Here is a 15,490-nt window from a genome sequence, read left to right as displayed (position 1 = left end):
GGAGGGGATTGTCCTGCTCTGCTCTGAGCTGGGGAGGCCTCACCTCGAGTGCTGGGGGCAGTTTTGGGTGCCACAACATTAAAAAAGGCATAAAGCTATTAGAGAGTATCCAAAAGAGGGACACAAAGATGGTAAAGAGTCTAGAAGGGACGCCTTGTGAGGGGTGTTTGAGGTCACTTGGTCTGTTTGATCTGGAGGGGACTGAGGGGAGACCTCCTTGCAGTCTACAATGTCCTCATGAGGGGAAGAGGAGGGGCAGATGCTGATCTCTTTGCTGACCAGTGACAGGACTCAAGGGAATGGCATGAAGCTGTGTCAGGGGAGGTATTGGTTGGATATTAAGAAAATATTCTTCACCAGAGGGTGTTCAGGCACTGGAACAGGCTCCCCAGGGAAGTGGTCACAGCACCAAGCCTGACAGAGTTGAAGAAGTATTTGGACAATGGTCTCAGGCACATGGTGTGACTCTTGAGGATGGGTCTGTGCAGGGCCAAGGGCTGGACTCAATTATCCTTGTGGTTTCCTTCCCACTCAGAATGTTCTATGATTATACTCCCTTAAAGGTTAGGGAGCACATTGTTGCTTAGTAAATACAGATTATGCGAAAAGGAAGAGGAATCCTTGTTTTCTGTTTGGTTCTGTACATTTCCAGTTCATTTCAGGAACAGAGGGAAATATTATGCTCTTCCTCTTTCCTGGATCCTGAATCTGGATATATTTTATTTCAGTCGAGGTACTGGATATTATCATGGCTATAGGATGGTCCCATGGCCACTGCAGATAGCAGAATCAGGCTGTGGTCACTGTCGAGGGAAGTCTGGATCTGACCAGCATAAGCAGTAGAAGCAGCAGACCCAAATTTTCATGGCTCACCAGTCCCTCTCTTCCCTTTCCACTCATATCACTCTTTTTCTTCTTCCATGCTCTTCCTCATGACAGAAGCAATTTGACTCCAGCCCAGACCTCCTCTTAATCCTTGTGTTATCACAATTTACCAACACCACCAAAAGCTCAGAAGCAACTTTGGAAAACACAGCAATATATGCTGTTTATCCTGAGATGGACAGTGAGTGGAGATGAAGATGGTTCCTTCTCCATGCTGTAGACACAGTGCTGTACCTCCAAAGCAATGCACTCACTCAGCACGGCTCTGTGCTCCGTTTGGGTCCTACAAGGTCTGACAACAGCAGGACTGTACTTGCATCTCTCAAGATAGTGAGCCTTTCCTGTCAGACAGGATTTTGACTCTATTTTGACTCAGTCTGAGTAATAAACCTTTGTGGCTTACAATTCTCTCCTGCCATTACATGGTGCAAAGGCAGAGTGGCTGACAAGTTCCATTACATGGTTCATGTCAGAGTGCTTGTAGATGGCACTATCAGGACAGGGTCAGGACACGGATAGTGAGGCCCTTGGGCTCCCACAGAATTACTTAACCCACAGCTGTGATCCTCTCCCTTCACAGTGGCTTTCAGCTGATGCTACCTGTAATGTGCATGGCTCATGAAGGAAAAACAACCAGACAGAAAAATGGCCAAAGAGAAGAAACTGTGGGAAGTTCTCCTTGTCAGGATCCTTTGTGTTTCATTTTTGGAAGAGGCTTGACTGACTTGACAGTCAGCCACAGGCATGGCTGATGCTAGGGTACAGCCCTTTGTGTTATCCGTGCTTCCAAGGTGTAATCTGACATTCCTGTATGGGCATGTACAGGTGGAGGTGGGATAAACATTCAGAAAATGTGCACCTTTACATTCTTCTTCTACCCATCTTCCTCTATTTCTCTTAAATGATGAAAAACAAGTAAAAATAAAATAAAATGAAATGAAATGAAATGAAATGAAATAAAATAAAATAAAATAAAATAAAATAAAATAAAATAAAATAAAATAAAATAAAATAAAATAAAATATTTTTGTCTCAGATGACTACATTTTCTGACATTCCCAAGGTAAGATAAAGTGGCTACCTAAGTATGGTTTACTTCCCGCAGCAGAGCCAGGCACCTCAGCCCTGACCTGCAAAAAGACCACCCTCCACAAAAACAGAAGTATAACTGTACTTCCATGCTACTTTGGTCACAGTCTCTTTCAGAGGCTGTCACCTGTGTGTAGACGTGTGTTTATTTTGACATTATATTTTTGTGATCTTGTCTGCTGTGTAGTTGGAAAGAAAGGAAAAAAACTTAAAAAAATAGAAGAATTTTCAGTTCACTTTATTCAACTGCCACAACAAAGTGTCTTGAAAAGCTTATCAAGGCTCTAAGGTTTTCTGTGGATCAGTCCTGTGCTGTCAGTAACCTTGCCTCTACACTTTGAGATATGGAATATTGTACATGAATTGTGAACTTAAGGTGTTGTAAACAAGTGATAAACAGTTTAAATGAACGGAGTAAAGGTGGCACACAGATTCTGCTCTTTTCAAATGTGGAAAATATTGCAGCCCAAACTAGATCTGTCAGTCAGTGACTCTAAATCTCTTGGTAAATCTACTGCCTAAATATACCTGCATCTGGGCCACTTTTGCTGTACCCTGCCAAATCTTATTATTTTTAAATTTAAATATTTAAAATGTGCAGTTGCACATTGGACTTTGGGTCTCTCTTCTGCAATTAAAGACATAAATCAGTAAAGGTCTTACAAAAGTTCTTTAGAATCTACTACATTTCTACGTATTTTTCATTTTTAGGTTACTGCAAGATGTAATGAACACCAATTATCTTTAGCAGGTCTGGAACAACAGGGCAGTCTGACATCAGACTGATGTCATAGATGATAACAATCTCTCTCCAAATAATGAAACCAACTAATATCACAACAAATTTTAAATATTACTGACTTATTTTCTTCAGAAAGTAGACTCTTACAAGAAAATGTTTGTGAACTTCTTGTCAATTCTTCATACAAAAGATTCCACATAGTTCTTCATTTGAAGCCAGATACCCACCTAATCACAAATAAAAAATACTGAATGCATTCACTGGTATGCTGAGCTGGCTTTTTGCTATTTCAATGAAACATCTTTTGTGGAAGAAAATCTCTTCCAATAGGATTTTCATTGAGATCTTCTAGAACTGGAGAACAGAGTTCACTCTAAAAACTGAGGTATGATCTGTAAACACTGTTGGTTCCAAACAGACTAGAAGATGTGTGCATGGTAGGAGCCCATGATGGGTGGGAATTGCTTCCTAGGTGGGGAAACAGCTGGCAAGCAGATCAGTATACCTTAGCACATTGAACATTTTAAGTGGTGGCTGAATTTAGAGACTTTAATCTGCACACAAACAGCTGAAACACAGGTGAGTTGATTGGCTGAAAGCCATTGTTATTACTCTGCCATACTACAGCTGTTATGGTATGTAAAACAATTTTGGCAGCTCCAAATTGGTTCCCAATGTAAAACGTTACATTACAGGAACTACCAGTAGTGCTGCTCTGTTGACACTATGCTACTTCTTGGCAGTCACTTCAGAGAGATGAAAGAGAGGAGGTAAATTCAACATGTTTGCTTTATTTTTATTTATTTATTTTTATTTATTTATTTATTTTTAGTCAAGAGGTGCTTAATCCTCCTGGTCAGTGCTGAGGAAAGCTGAAATGGGCATCTGGGAGATCTGGTGACCTGGCATATTTCATAAGTCCACCTCTGAACTGACCATAGTCTGAATTTCTATACTGTCCTCAGAGCCATCCTTTGATATACATTCTATGCCTGCCAAATTAATGAGTATTCTAATATTTTATTCCCATCTAATCTCTGCTGCAACTCTTTTTAACATGCAAAATGACTAATTTTCAATGATACCTTAGTATACAAAGATTGTAATGACACATATTTTAACTTATAACTTTATGCTATAATTTCAAAATCATTGCTTTGCTTGCTATTCTTTCATAGCTCTTGTATTATTTGTACTATTATTGTGAAAGACTGACAATTTTCTGCTGAACATAATTATTAGTTAATGTTCATACACTATATATGTGAAAACATTTAGTCCTACAGATTCTTATATAAATAAAGTATTTTCATCCCTACAGTAAGTTTTTAAGTTTTAAAATGGGACTTTTATTACATATGTGTGACTCAGTTACAGACTCAATCTGGTAAGAAGGAAGCTGATGGTGGCAAAGGGTAAAGAGTTAAGGTAGCCCCAGAAATTAAAGAAAGAAAATCCCAAAATCTTCAGCTTTGAAGCAAATTGGACAACATAGTACACGGTACCACATGATGCTCAAGCAGATTGGATGCACCTGTGAGTGATACTGAGAAAGATGTTTCTCTATTGACTAATGCTCTGCACCATTCCTGTTGAGAACTCTACCTTCAGACTCACACTATTCCTCTTAAACCTGGGATGTTAAACTCATTTGAGAGAGAGGGAGGTTAATTCCCTTTTTATATTAGGCACCTGGGTTTGAAACAGATATTCTTTGTATGCTATTTGTATTGATGTTGAGGTAAGGATAAAATATTTTATTTGTGGCTTCAATTAAGTTATTTTCAACATAGATTCGTTTATTGCAGTGGTATTAATCTTAGTAAAAAACACCAAGGAAAAGAATTCCTCTGGATGACAACCACATTTATGGGCCTTTTTATTTTCTTCCCTCATTTTCCATTTTCCAACTTCTCTGCTTCTTTTTTGGACTTATATGCCTCCCCTTCATTTCTTTGTCATTTTCTCAAAAAATTTTAATCTTCTCCTACTTCCTAATCACTTACCTAACCATGAAAGCCTTGTTTATATTGTCAGTGTAAACGCAGTAGAGAGGGTTCATTTTGTCTAACTTCACATATGTTGGTGTAAATAAATTTATAAGAGTAAGATTTCTACTTTTTCTACTTTTTCGATGATTTTGAAGACAAATTCCTTTATTGAATCAAATGTTATTGATGCAATGTTATCTTCCTGGTCTAGAGAATTGGAATTTTCTACTCAGAAAATTCCGATTATAATCAATAGATATAATCGGGCACTTTTAGGAAATTGCAGTTCAGTTGCCTGAACATAGGTGCCTATTGCCAGACTGATAGAAATACTGAGACCTGCATCCTTCTGTAGACACAACAGGGAAACTATGCATGAAAACTAATTCAGACCTCTGAATTAGCCCAATTCAATTTGTCAAAGATCCAAAATAAGACAGACACACTGTGCCTCAGGTATGTCCCACAAATGCCTGTGCATGAATTAATTGCCCAGGATACTTTTAGGGTCCGTTGAAACCTAAGTCAATCCATTCAGAACACTATGAGGGGCTAGCCAGCTCACCTTCAAGTAGGCATTTATGCTTGGACAGTCAAATTGCTCCAGAAACTCTCCAGGATTAATTAACTAGCCTGAAGATAACTATAATCTGACTTCAATTTGCTAAATTTAGGCATTTGAAATTGCTCCAGCATTACACTTAACTGAATCCCACCCTTGACGTTAAGTGATTTCAGCCAGGAGAGACAAATCACACCCTACTCCATCGTGAGCAGCAATGGACTCCAGGGAGATGCATAAAAGGTAAGGATATTCACATCTTTCAAAAAACTGAGTCAGTATTCTCCAGACCAGGAAGATAACATTGCATCAATAACATTTGATCCAATAAAGGAATTTGTCTTCAAAATCATAGAATCATAGAAAAGTCTGGGCTGGAAGGGATCTTAGAGATCATCTGGTTCCAAACTCCCTCCACCAAAAGTGGAGAGGCTGTGCTGTTTCTTTTGAAATGACAACATGTTTGGCAGTATTGTGACCCAGCCAGTGCATCATACACAAGGGCTTCCAAGGTCTAGGTGTGACTGAGCCTTGTCAACAACTAGCGCTGTGCTCCCATTTTATGATTGTCTAGGTAAGTCTGAAGAAGGTGTTGAATCAGTGAAATTTAGAGATGGAAGGAAGTCCAAGGGGTTATCTTTTTCACCTTAAAGTGGGTGAAGTTATCCTTGGATGCTCCTAATTTATGTTTTTCTAGTTTGACTTAAAAACCTCTAAAGGGAGGGATTAATGAAACTTCATAGGCAGCTTTCTCTAGGACTTTGTCACAATAACAAGCTTTTTCCTAATATCCAGACTGATTTTTTTTAATTAAGACTTTTTGCTCTACTTTTCCCCACAGTAAGGGAGAAGGTATCTTTATAACCATCTTTTATGTGGTAGAGTATGGCTGTCATGTTCTACCTCAGTCTCTTTTTTTTTTCTAGACTAAATTAATTCTCTCAACCTTTTCTCACAGGTCATGTCTTCTAAACCTTATCTCATTTTTCATGCTCTCTTCTGGGTTTCTCCCATTTATCTTTCTTAAAGTGTGATGTTCAAAAGCAGACACAGAGCTCCATCCTCACCAGGGTAGGCTGGACAGAATTGTGTTCTATATTTTATGTGTGACAACCCTGCTAATCCCCCACAAAATAAGAATACTTGGGGGTAAGAAAATTGTGCCATCAATTTACATTTAGTTTTCAACTCACTATGAGCCCCACATTTTTGTCCTACTTCTGCATGGGCAGTCATTCTTCACTTTATAAGTGCACATAAAATTTTAGATTAAAAAAAAAAAAAAAGTGCTTCCAAATCTCCAGACTTCAACTGATTTCAGAAATGAGTGGGCAAACATCCCCACAGGGTGCAAAATTTGCAAGTTTTCATTAAGAAAAAAATTTTTTTCCCTTTTCAGTAAGAAGAAGAAGGGACCAAAGATCAAAAGAAAAATTCCACTTACTACAACCTATTTTTCATAATGTAAAGTTTTCCAGCATGCTAAGTTACTTTTGGGCTTATAATTAGTTCTGGAAAGAAAAGATGGAACAGAATGGATCATTTGACCAACTTAGGGACAACAAGTTTAAAGAATTGCTGTGGAGCATACTGTTTTTCATTTTTTTGGCTATTGATGAAAATACAGCCTGCTATTCCAGAGCTCATCTGGACTGGCAAGTGGAGGATAAGAGCATTGGCTGATAACAGATCATGAGCATAATAATAATAATAAAGTAGGTAAAAAGAACAACAACAGGAGGTAGTAATGGGAAAGACAATATTCTAGATCATCCACTTTCATTAAAGAAAATCACTGAGGTCTGAATATTGAGTGAAATTTCCAGACACACCCTTATTTTTCATAATTCAGCATGTTTAACCATTAAAGAACCCTCTAAAGGTTCATTAGATATCCTGAGTGCACCAAAGTCAATGACATTTTTTCAATTGACTTGAGGAGAGATAAGATTTTACTTCCTGATCCACAGCCTTGAGGCAGCACAAGGTTTGTTTCAATTACAGGAACTTTACTAGAATTATAATGGTCCCTGCCTTTCTGTTATGCTGACAGTTTCCTAAACCCTGTGAAATCCTCTCTCTTCCCATTCTTTCTTTCTCCTATCTTCTCCCTCTCAACATCCTTCCTCCTTCCAACAGTCATCTTCTCAGAATGGAAAAGAAAAGGTCAGATAGCTTTTAAAAAAAAAGGAAAACCAGGGAAAGGGAAGGGGGGTTGGGGCAGGGGGGAGATGAGGTAATTATTTTCCTGCTTTAACACCACACCCTTAATGTGCAGCATGTAGTCAATAAGTGGATGTTTGGGCTTTGATTTTGAAGCCCCTATCCTCTGAGACATCTAGATCAACTTAAATCAACAAAAGATTCCTTTGAAATAGCAGAATTCTCCGGTCCCAGGATGAAGGAATGAAAAGTCAGGCAGGGACTTCTAAGAAGGAGTAATTTTGTACTGGCATTTTAAAGTTATATTGTGACTCATTTTTCCAATAGTTGAATACTATGAATTTCTCTCAAGTTGTGGATTTAGCTTGCTTATTTTAAATGCAGAGGACAAAGCTGAAGTGCAGGAGCAAGGACCTTTCCAGGCTTGACTGGTGCCGAATTGGGAAGAGCAGTGGGAAGCACAACACAGATCAGTTATCTCAGAGTTACTCCTCTGTGTTTTTAACCAGAAGGACCAGTCTCATGCCAGTGCTCCAAAGCTACTTCCACTGCCAGAATTAGCAGGTAGGCTGCCTCCTCTCCTGAATAGTCTGCAACACTAGCAGCTATTAAAAGAAATATGGAAATTAGCAGTTAAAGTCAATGAAGTTGATAGCTCCTACTTACCAAGTTGGTGCCTCAGTGATCAGCTCTAACGAGGAAAAGCTGTAGTCAACTCCTTATCAACAGCTTCAGACTTGGCAGAGCTGGATTTTGAAGTGAAACCAAAAATCATGAGAAAAGTGACACATAGTTTAGTGTGACTTTACTTGTACTTTAACCTGAATAGGGCTGAAAATAAGTTGATGATTCAGTCATATTGTGGTCCTCTTACTTCTTTCCCAAATATGCTTTTTCAGTATAAAACACTGACAGGCTAGAGCCTAATACCAAGCTGCATTTAAAAATTGTTTCCTTGTATGTGTGTTTGTGCATGAGGGTTCACATGAATTTATTGTCATTCCATCATTCACAGTGACAGGCATTGTAACTTGCTGTCATGCCATGGCACCTTACAGTGATGTGAACTTTAATTTTTTATTAAGATAGTAAGTTACAGTCAGATAAAGATAAATGCCTTAGTTTAGTCAGAAATGAAATAAAGGCTGGCATGCCTGCAATACTAACAGGTTAGCAGGGCTGGTAACAGCCTTTTGGGGTAATTCTCCATTGTCACTAATAGAGTTTCATTGGTGGAAGTGCTCTTGCCCTCCTGTTACCTTATCTAAAGCTAAGTGGTATTAAAGAAATTAAGAACCAAGAAAAAAAAAAATGTTCATTATAAAGCAGGAATTCCACCCAGATTAATGCAGATGTTTCAAATTTAGATATCTAGGTCTGCTCTAGTCATATGCATCTGTCTTTTATAATGTCTTTCTGAATAACTACTGAAGAATAATGCATTACAATTACAAATATGCATAATAATTGTAGTGTAGAATGAATTGAGTACATTGCACACTGGAAATGCTTATTTTTCAGTTCAGCATAAAAGGGAACGAACCTATGTTGAATCCAGGCTTAAATGTCTAACTTTTGGAAAGCTTAGTAGGTGAGTGCATTTTCATGTGTCTTAATAGAAGAATGCTCATTTTTTAACCATTTTTTTTCCTCCATACCTCAACTCTTGGATTCATAGTCCTTTATATTTAACTGTGACTAAGCAGATGATCTAGGGTAGAAAACAGATCCTTAGACCCCAGACACACTCTAAAGGAAATTTATTTTGTACACAAGAAATTTATTCACTCAATTTTTATTTCATCCCAACTTATTTTTTTTTTTTCCTCTTTAAAAGCATTTTGGTTTCTCTTAATCCATGGTTCTTTACATTAGAAATACATTAGAAATAGGGTATGTAGCTATTTTTTTACAAATGGTCCTAATGAAAAAATTCTAAAAAACCCAGGTTTCTAACTGAAATGCAAACTCAGCACTACTTAAGACAACAGCACCAGCATAAATGCAAGCATGTGAACCAGAGGAAGAAAAAAAAAAAAAAAGAAAAAAGAAAACCCACTGAAAAACCAACTCCCTTTGCTATAAATCAACCTCAGATTCAATATGAATCATCAAATTTAATATTGCCATGATCAGTATTCATTGAAAATAAATGATGCCAAATATGCTTTAAGAAAAAAGAAATCTGTTTAAATGGTATTAATGGTAAGGCATACTACAGCAAGGTGAACAACACTGATAATATTAAATTAACCCAAGAGGCTCCCTAATCAGGATCCCTATGCAGAAATCTGCTTGCCAACTGTCGTTCTTTTTCCCATTGGTTTAGTTAAGGGTTGAAGTTCTTCTTGAAGTTTCTTTTTTAATCATTAGATCCCGACCTTACAGTTTTCTCTGACTACTTTCCTTCAGGCTGTCTTTGCTCCTGTCAATTTAGGATTTCCAGGGAATTATTCTTCTTTGAAATGCATATTCCAGGCTTGAAATACTGGCATATGTACACTGTAGAGTAATTGTGGAGGCCAAATGTTTAATTACACATGACAGCTGGAGCTGTAGGAGTCCGAGGCATGCTTGAAAACAACTTATGCCCTATGCAGTCTTAACGAAAAGGAACAAAATAATATATATTTAGGTTTTTTGCCACATGGTAGCCGCTGTTCTCTCTCTTTTCACAACTGAGGGTGGTTTGCAAGAAGTTCAGCTGCTTTCACTTCTGTGTACCGTCTCTCTGAATATATACTTTTTTTTTTCCTCCTTCATACAGTCTAGGCACAAACTTTTAGACCATGCAATTCTACAAGAAATGCTTGGAATTTTTGTTTCATTTTTTCCTGGGTGACAGAAAAAAAGATTTTCAGGAGGTTTTCTAATACAGTGTTGATACAATTTCACAAAACCACATTTGTAGAAATGCCAGAATCAATTATAATTTTAATTATAAAAGGTATAGGCAGCATTTTTTTTACCCTTAATACAAATGATTTACTCAGAAATTAAGCAAAAGAAATTACCTGATTTCTAAGGCTTCTGAAAATATTTATTTCAACCAGCATAAATATTTTTCCACATTTGTAGACAGATCTAAAGGCACATGAAAACACTTATTTAATTTTGCTTTCAGAAATTTTCAATTCTTAGGGAAACAGAAGCTAAAAGTTTTTTCTATTATCAATATATCTGTTCTCAATGTTCAGCTCTTCATTTAACATAAATTGATCTAGTTCTAGTGAAATAATGCCTGTGTTTGTTTAAGGCAGTTGGGGGTTCTGACTCAGTATTTGACACATCTTTTTTTATACATACGCACATTTTAAATTATTATTATATTGAATTATTATTGTACTTACTGTGCAAAAGTGACTAAAATTCGATTTTTAAATTTTGGCAAATAAGATTTTCTTTGCTCATTGTGTGACACGAGCACATCTTCATTAAATTATAACATATTATGAAAGGGATATCCTTTCTGTTTATTTTCTTACTCTATCCCTCCATCATAGAAGACTGAGGTAAGATTTAATTTAGTGGTGCTGGTCTTAGTGATTCATGGCAAAATAGCATGTTCATTTCTATGGTGAGTAAAATGTATCACCGGTGCCCAGATGAAAAAGATATTTCCTTGCAAGGAGAAGTTAATAAATATCTATAGCACTTAGATGTGCAAACAAGCCAACAAAGAACATTACTATATTTTCCCAATATCTTTTAAGTAAGAAGAGTAATGAGATTGAATTGAGAAATTAACTTTATAGGAATATTGTTTGGTGGTGTTTGGAATGAACTGTTCTTTATGGTAGGTTAAGAATGAGCAATGTTGTAACCAAGGAAGTGAAAATGAAACTGCCACCAGCAAACAATCGAGCACTTGACTTCATTGCCATGAAGCAGCAAGGAAACCAAACCTCTCTTTAAAATGTGAAGCAGAATTTCGGTTTTAAAATACTTTATATTTCTTGAACAAAGAAGGCTTTCTTTGAGATGAGCCTGCTTGCTTAAAATGTGAACCATTAAGGACAATATAAATTGTTTTTTGGGTTTTTTTTTGTTTTTGTTTTAGTTTTTTTTTAATTATTTGTTTATCCTCTGCAGTTCTTGTGCCCTTATTCTGAGAATTCAAAACAAAGAAATTTTGTCAAATTGTGCTAAAATTTTTTCAGGTTTTCATGGTCTTTGAGTACATCTATGTTTAGAGAATGAGACAGGAGATTTGACTCTGAAATTCCCAACTTGATAAGGAGAAAATTAGAAATACAGCCAACAAACAGTGTCGCACACAGTTTGAAAGTCCCAAAATGAGATATATAAAAATCAGATTGTAAAGCCTGAAAGTCAGCTGTGGGAGGGAGGAGACAGGAAAGGATACCAACATAAGCCAGAAAAATCATATTTCAAAAATGGCTGCTCCCAAGCCTCTGCAAATGCAGGCACAGAGACATCCATCAGTCAGTAGTTTACATTTATCAGGCAAAGCCTTTGTCAGGCTTACCTGTACCTGCAGAACAGGAGACCTGCACAGGTGAATAAACACACTTGTTTACACTTGTAAATGCCTTGGCTTGTATGGTTTTCAAAATTGCTCAGTGAGCTGAGGTGCATCAAAGAGCACCAAAGTACACCTGAGAACATAACTGTGATGACTGATCTCTTAATGCTCCATACAAGAAGCACTGAGGATGAGTGATCTTATGTCTTGCCCTTTCTGCATCTTTTCTATAAGTAAACCCTCCTCTACTTATGCCTCAGAAACACCCATTTTACTAAAACTGCCCTTGTCCTACTTGCTGCAGTGTGACTATTTTATTTTGCTTATGTAGGAGGCTGAGTTACGTGTTGGAGCTGTGTCTCGTATTGCTGAAAGATTTCAATCAAGATCAAACAAGAGTTTTTGGCATTTTCAGTCTGACGTACTAATACAGTAAGCTCACATAATACAGAATGCATGGTGTCAAACCAGAGTCTTTTCTCTCTTCAGGAAACTTGAAGCTAATTAGATACAATAAAAAGTAATAGTTCTTAGCTAGCTCTTTGTGCTCTTTTAAGTTTCAATAAAAAAATAACATGAAGACAAAATGTTTTTATTAAGAAAAGGAAAAAATATCCAAGGCTGAAAACAAGGGAGATGGGAAATACTACTTTCAAAGTTTGATGGAGGGAAAAATGCTTATATTGTTAGTGTTGAAGGGGAAGGGAAGATGCTGCATGTGATTGATGAACATATTTGTATCAATTGGACTGATTTTCAATAGATTTTTTATTTCACTGCAGTCTTCTATACTTCATGAATAACAATTATTCCTTTGTAGTACCCTTTTTCCACTTTTGTAGATAATTTGAATGCTATTTTAAGTTTCCTATTTTAAGGATAAAGATGCACTTACAGATGTAAACAAAGCTCCTTGGGAAATACATGACTACATAAAGACACTGTGAAATGTTTTACTTCTTATAGGTAACATTATCTGGAGTTGGGGAGTGAGCAGCTCTGGACTGGCTTTTAATTCAAACCAGGCATTAGAGTACATGTGTTGACCTATGGGCTTTTCCAAAACCAAATAAGAGCAGAGGAAGTGATGACTAGAAAGTGAGCTCAAACACCTGTACAGGTCACTGTTGGTCCATCATGCTTAACTAATTTCCCCCTGCCCTCTGACCTAGTTTTCCACAGTGCCATTGAGATTTATATCTTTCATCCTGAAAACCCTACAGCTGCCTGCAATTAATGAAACAAGCCTTAACTTTCTTATCTGATAAACTGGAGGAACAATTGTTTTATTATTGTATTGACAAATTATCCTATTAACGACTGGCTACTGTGAAAATCAATTAAAATCTCAGCTGAAATACTTGAATATCACTGGAGAAGATACAAAGGGGAATTAACTACTGAGTCCATTAACTGTTGTACTATACAGTTCATAAATTAGGTGTGACCAGCACAAAATCTGTGATTTGTTTGATAATTAGAACACAAAATTACTGGATGAAATATAGTGTGGCATGATATGGATTTAATTTTTTATTTTATAGAGGCTATGCCTATGTGAGTTACTTGTAATATGTTTGAGGTAAATTTCGCTAGTTTCTCCTTCTTTCACTTTTTTGCAGATATTTTCATGCATTTTGGATGGAAATGACAGCCTCTCATCCTTCAGACTCTGTGAAAAAGCAGGAATGGTATTTTGTACAGCCAGGATGGTCTGCCTGAGTGTATACTAAACTGGGATCAGCTTGTTACAGACTTTCTGCATGAACTGGGATTAAATAAACCTGCCTTTTTCAGAGATGTAAATTTTATTTTAAAAGGGGAGCTGGAAGATCAGACCAACGTCTGAAATAAGGTCATGTGATCGTGCATTACTTGTCTTAAAGGGTTAAAAGTCTGACCTGCAGGCTTGTTGGATTATTAACAAGAGAGCTTGTCATTGTGTTAGAGTTAGTGAAGATATTTTGCAGAGAGCAACACAAGCTTCTTTTGATGCAAGCAGGGACTTGCTGTTATACCCAGGGAAAAAGATCCAACATCTTTTATTATAAGAAGAAGTAATACCCTTTGAAGCTCTCTCAGTTGATAATCACTTGTACAATGTCTTGGGATTTAGTTCTGCCCTCTTGGCACCCATCAGAAAGTATAGTTTAAGAAAAAGTAAGTAAAATTTTATGTACTGTATAAAGTATACATTATACTTCAAATAATCTTAAACTACACCTTAAACTGTGCTTTGGGGAAACATAATCAGAAAAGGCAGCACCAGAGAATGAGAGACTTCTAAGGTAAATCTATACTTTTCTCAAGTATATTATACCTAATGGAGTTAAAGACCTCTAAAATCTTTAAGTGAAATCCTTGGAAAGAAAGGCTTTACTTTGTCACTGATCTACTGCACTTGAAGGTTGTGCAGGAAGGCATATATTTGGGTTATTTGGGGGAAGGAGAGAATGGGAGAGAGGTAAGAAAATCTCCTCAGGCAAATTTGGATAGCTGAGTTGTTTTTAAAGCTTGTCTCTCTTGGAGGGTAGCGCGGGTGGCAGAAGCTGGGATTTGCTACTCTATATGGAGCGAAAGAGAGAGCTAGATACACACATGGATATATTTATGTGCATGTATACATATACACACACATGTACACACATTTTTCTATACATATAAATACACATGCAATGGTCTAAAGAAACATACTGAATAAATTTTGTCCTGTTCTCCTATCTCAATTAAACAACAAAGACTGTTTCCTTACGAAAAAAGGAACAAAGCAGTCCTGGCACTGGAATATCAGAAAATGAAAATGTTGAGAGACTGAAAACAGAAAGAGGAAATTAGAGCTATCGTGCACCAGTGAATCATTATAAGTCTCTCAGCTGCTCTTTGGCAATGGTTGCTGCAGGGAACTCTACATGAACATGCCTCATACACCACCAACAGCTTATGGGGGCTAACACTACAAAGAAAGCAAGGGAGATGGGTGGGTGGAAAAATCTGCTTACTGACAATGCTCACCGTGCAAATGACAAACTTCTCCACCTAGAAGGGACAGCAGTCCGCAATGTCACAGGGCCATGGAGTATGGATAGTTGCAAACTATTTTATATTCAAATATCTGCTATTCACAAGGTATTGTACTGTAATATGTTTTTAGACCTTTTATATACTACAGCTCTTATCATCACTTTATAAGTGTGATTACAACGAGAAACTCCAATTAAAACTGAATGCCGCTGTGCTAGGTGGTATGAAAATGAACATAAAGTCCTTTTTTGAAGCTCTTGGAAAATTCTGCAGAGCAGATAGTATTTCTTTTAGGTTAAAGGTAATATGTGTAATTCATAAAAAAAGCAAGTCTTTCCTTTTTTTATCAAATACTTTTCCTAAGAAGACTATTATTTGAAAACTCATATATAAAATCTGTGCTAGATTGTAGTGATCTTTTCAGGCAAATGTAATCTGCAATGGCGTGGAAAATTGGCAAAGTAATGTGTCCTGAAAATGAAGGAGTGAAAGAAACTTCTGAAGCTAATGCAGGGTAAGAAACATTTGAGCCTAGAGAACAACATGGACAG

The 15,490-nt window shown here is 37.0% G+C and overlaps 1 long non-coding RNA gene across 2 annotated transcripts; it reads left to right on the top strand.

Annotated features, from left to right (window-relative positions):
* The first annotated feature begins 7,800 nt into the window (after positions 1-7,800).
* LOC135447880 (uncharacterized) lies at positions 7,801-13,942 on the top strand. Of its 2 annotated transcripts, XR_010440347.1 has the most exons (5): positions 7,801-7,996; positions 8,954-9,023; positions 12,250-12,350; positions 12,885-13,016; positions 13,541-13,942. It is a non-coding gene; the product is annotated as an uncharacterized LOC135447880 (long non-coding RNA). The 2 variants fall into 2 exon arrangements; XR_010440349.1 differs by lacking the exon at positions 12,250-12,350.
* The last annotated feature ends 1,548 nt before the right edge of the window (positions 13,943-15,490 follow it).

The sequence above is a fragment of the Zonotrichia leucophrys genome, chromosome 1 (genome assembly GCF_028769735.1).
Source record: "Zonotrichia leucophrys gambelii isolate GWCS_2022_RI chromosome 1, RI_Zleu_2.0, whole genome shotgun sequence".
Lineage (NCBI taxonomy): Eukaryota > Metazoa > Chordata > Aves > Passeriformes > Passerellidae > Zonotrichia > Zonotrichia leucophrys.
Note: the sequence above shows the minus strand (reverse complement) of the source record. Positions and strands in the feature narration are given on the sequence as shown.